The following is a 5,096-nucleotide window of genomic DNA, read 5'->3' as shown; positions in this document are numbered from 1 at the left end:
TTTATTACATACTTAAATATGCATATGGATTGTCAGCTTAGTAATTTTAAAAAATGTGTATAAGGATAAAATTATTATTTTTAATATATAAGACACATATGTACATGTTAGGCTTTCTTTAGATTGATTGTTGTATAATAAATTATATAAAACTAAATTATTGATTTATTTTTAATATTTTATATGTTTATTTTATAATAATACATATTGCATCTATATTTTGCATAGGAATTAAGATATATGACATAAACTAAGTTGTAGCGACTATTGATGATTTGTTTCACTAAATATGATCATTCAATATTTTAAAACTTTTTAAAAGAAAAAGTAAAACAAATTAACGGATTCACCCATTTTTATTTACATGAATAATTGAATTTTCTCATTCATAGCATTGCCAATCTAACCCTATTTTAGAAAACCATGCAATTACTGCCTCAAGTTCCAAGTTAAGCCGACAATTAGACACTACATAGCATTGCCAGCAATTGCATCAGCAACCCTGAAATCACGGTATCTTTTGTATCCTTTTTATTATCTATAAACACAAATACTTTCAAATTTTGTCACTATTCCCCCTAATACGTTCATCCTTTTAAGTATATTTGTCTCTTAAGCCATTAAATATCCCAAATATAAAATTTGGATTTTCTCTTTTATTTAACTCCTCATCCTTTCATGTCTGTGGCTGTGAGTGACTTATACATGATTATATATCTGTGTGTGAGAAAGAAAAAAGTTCAAAATTCCATTTTCTTTTTTACATCCAAAAGGCCAATGGGTGAATCTAAAGGTTAAAATTAAAATGAGAGTGAATAATCTGCCTTACAGACCTGAACTGGTATCTACTTATCCACACCCATGTGAAGATGAATAAGTGTTCTCTGACTGAAAAAAAAAAAATAAAAACTAAAAAGGGAAAACAGCAAGAGTACTTTTGACCCTAAAGCCATTGATCCTTGTTTTGATTTGCATTTCTTTTTTACCATCTTCACCCCATAAAAGTTTTCTGAATTTGTCCTCAAATCCACCATTTTCACTTGGACCACTTACATTAAGTTCTTCTTGCTAAATAGGTATGTGGGCATCACTTCTAGTTAGGGTTCTTACGGGTCTGCTTAAATTTGTACAACTTCGCCCAAAATGATGGAGAGGGAAGATATACACTGGAAAACCCATCAAACCCTAAAACTGCTATTCCCAAATCTGTAACTTAAAAGCACAAATCAAGAAAGAAAGAAAAACCCTAAGATTTTGAGATGACAGGTTGATTTTTTCGGCATATATATATACATTCAAAATCTGGTATTTTATACACCCCAAAGTTCTTGGTGTTGTTTGTGTGAGAGAGATCCTTTAGCAAACCCTAGTTTAAAAAAAAAAAAACTGAAGACTCTAAAACCTAGAATATACCGTAAGATCTGAATCATTAGGAGCACTTCTTGCAAAAAAGAAAACCCTAAGAGATAGATAGATAAAAGAAATGAAGTGGAGGTTGTAAAAGCACCAATGGAAGAAAAAGATGTGGAGTGGCTGAAGCAATTGTGATAGTGGAGAAGAAACCCCAAAGGGTGAGTCATCGACCAGACCAATCAAAAGGTAAAACTCTTGTAAAAATTAACAACAATTATGGTTAGTTTATAGTGTGATTTTTCATTACACCCAAATATTTTTAGTAATATTTTTATTTTTTCAGATTTTTATATCATCTATAAGTAAATATTTAGATTACAAAAATTCATTATTTTTACAAAATAATAAATACTATTTTAAGAGTATTTTTTCTTTTTAAATTTTATATAAAACCAAGAAAATATATATAATGAGATTTAAACCCAAAATATAATAATTTTCGTAATCTCAATTTTACCTTTATATTTATAATCATATTTAATTTTTATAAATTTATTGCATAATATTCTTAGTTAACTTGATGCACCAGTGTCAATCTCTTTCTAAGTTCAATTTAAAAGCATATTTCAGCATAAGTCCAAAACCACACCCTTATCAGAAAATGTGAAATTGATGCAAAGGCATCATCTCCAACCATGTGCTTTTTGGTCTTCTCTTCAACCATTGTGCAACATTAATTAGATCCATGTTTCTAACAAATACACCCCATGTGACCAAATGCAACATTTGCATATTGTCAATAAGTGTACATCACTTTTTACTTAAGACAACTTTGATTTTTGCTATTATGTTAATCAATGCTCTATCAATTGAACCAACCTATTATGACATTCCTTGCATATGTCAACATCATGTTAATCCAACATTTTGTGTTTACAGCAAAAGCTTTCGTTCAAAGTCTAAAGTATTTTGCAATCATATAAATTTAATATTATGATTTTTTTTCTCCTTTTTCTTATTACAAATCTGGGGAGGGAAATGAATTACAAAAGGTTTCAACCCTAAATTTTGAATCACTCTAATTGTGGTTAAGTCAACATGATTTTTTTCCTTAAATCATGCAATTTTTAATGACATTTCCCACCATATAATTCACGGTCCATTTCTAATTATTTAAGATATTTTTTTTATGTCATTTTTACATAATTTTAGTAATTTTTTTTACCCTAAACATTGAACTTCAAATTTGGGTTCGGAGTTCTGGGTTCAGAGTTCAAAATTCAAGATAAAAAAATTACCTAAATTATGTATCAATGACATGAAAAAAATTATAATGTCATTAAATAATTAAAAATAGATTATAAATAATATAGTGGGAAGGGTTCATAAAATAATCTCTTAATTGTGGCTAAATCAACACTATTTTTTCCTTAAATCATACAATCTCAATCATATAATTAGCATCTATCATAAATTTAGGTTTAGTTTGGATGGATAATTGAGTGCGGTGCGGTGCGTTTAGCTTACTTTTTGTCTCACGCTATAGTATCGCTATAGTATCTAATCTGACCGCTACCGCTATTTTTACACTAACCGCAGGTAAACGCACCGCTCATCTAAACTCATCCTTAAACATCTCAAAACAAAATCATTAAAACTCTAAAAATTTTAAATGTTTTATTAACCCAAAATTTAATTCCAAAATCTGCCACACTCACCATCCCTGTCGGTTTTCTTTCTAAATCATTGTCTCCAAGAAATGCTACCATATGGTGGATTCCCTCGCATGAAACCAAATTGATTTTTCACAAGTGGCTCAGTCAGTCTTTAATCAAATCTTGAATATCTATTTCTCCTCCATTCAATAAACAACAATTTTATTACTTAATCAAATCTATAAAAAGTGGTCAGCCACTCAATCCCAACCCTACCGAGGTATGTCGAAACCTCGGTAGGCAATCAAAGTCTACAACCTTTTCAATCAGTGCAGGACCTTTTTTCTTTTTTCCTTATGGTTTAGTTATCATTAGCTGCATTTTCTTACATGGCCCCCTATGGTGTCTTTTTCTTTTTACCTCCTTTCTATCTAAAATCATATTGGCATATCCCATGAACACCCTAACAACCACTAACACTAATTCTTAACACCTTCCATTGGAATCACATCTAATAAAAATCCTTTCCCTCTTAAGTAACTTTTGCATCGCTTAAGCCCTCAAAGGGAAATGTAATCCATTTCTTTTCTCAATCACGTAAATTTATTAAAAGGAAGAAGCAACCTACACTCAAGCAGTGATAAAGAGTTCACAAGCAAAAGCAATCAAAACAAAGACAAAATCATGCAAAAACGAAAGAACACAAAGCATGATAAAATCGAGAGATTCAGAGCCAACAAAAAAGGCCAGAAAGCTCAGAACCATGCCAAGAACAATCCATTGTTAGTGCATTTAAAATAAATTGCATTTTGTATTGTTAGCAAATGTTGAGATTTTGAGTTTTGAATACATAAGTTCAAGTTTTATTATGCACAATTGTATGTGTGGATCTCCAATCTCATCATGTGCATGGAAAATGTATTATACTTATAAAAATCCTTTTTTTAAAAAAATATACATTTATCGACAAGAGTTAGATACAATGATAAAACACATTACACTTCTACAAAAAATTACAATTTGAACCTTGGAGATAACATTGTCACGAGATGAAGCTATAAACATGAAGAATACATTGCTTATACAAAACGAAATAATATTGCACTTTTGTATTATAAAAATCGTTTTCTTCATCAATCTTTGTATCTATTGTCTTTGCTTACCTGCATATAACTCCTCTTATAATAAACTTATTCAACTATATCATTTACACCAACATAATTTTCACAGTGTGAGACTCAAATTTGGGTGTAAGGTCCTAAGATGTTAGTTTTTGTCAACATTGTCAAGGCTTCATTGACAGATATCAAATCCTCTTATAATGAAGCGGAGTAAGGCGAGCAAATGTTACCAAATCTACCACCACTTTATAGTCAGTATGCTTTGCCCTACCAGCCACTTCACTCTACGATTGGTATGTAATCTTGAAAACACCTACTAATTCCATAGATGTTGGATGCATTCAAACCCCTCTCAATCCGCCTAGTTTAATTTTTTCGAGTTATTTTTAACATTTCAATTTTTTTAAAAGTAAGTAAATATTATACATAATTCTTCTAAAATATTTAATATAAAACATATGAATTTTTTATAACACATTTTTATTCCTATAATAATTATATATATACAAGAATAAAATGATAATTTATATAGTGAGATGGTATGGGACAAACAAACACTTACCATAACCACTCTATACCTATTTTAAAAAAAAAATTATCCCATTTGACATTCACTTCTCAATAAATCCAGTCATCCCTAAATAGACAATGCACGCTAAAGGGGTTTCTCATCTATCTCTTCCATCCTTATATATTGTCTCTCTATGTGCGTATATAGTATAGGAAAAAATATCCAAATCAAGAAAAGTTAAATCTTTGTTTGAAACTGAGAAATAAAGAATTGCGGAGCACGGATTTAAGAAAAAATGGAAGCGGTAGGAAATGTAAAAATAAATTTCCAAAACCTTGATCGTCATGGGAGTCAAAATGCAAACAACTCTTTATCTGATTCTGGCTTTCTTAATCGGAAAAAGAAAGTATGGGAAGCATGGGAGCTCGGGAAAAACTCGGGTCTTAGGGTCACCGG

The sequence above is a fragment of the Gossypium arboreum genome, chromosome 12 (assembly GCF_025698485.1).
Source record: "Gossypium arboreum isolate Shixiya-1 chromosome 12, ASM2569848v2, whole genome shotgun sequence".
Classification (NCBI taxonomy): domain Eukaryota; kingdom Viridiplantae; phylum Streptophyta; class Magnoliopsida; order Malvales; family Malvaceae; genus Gossypium; species Gossypium arboreum.
The sequence above is the reverse complement of the archived record's forward strand: the minus strand, read 5'-3'. Positions refer to the sequence as shown.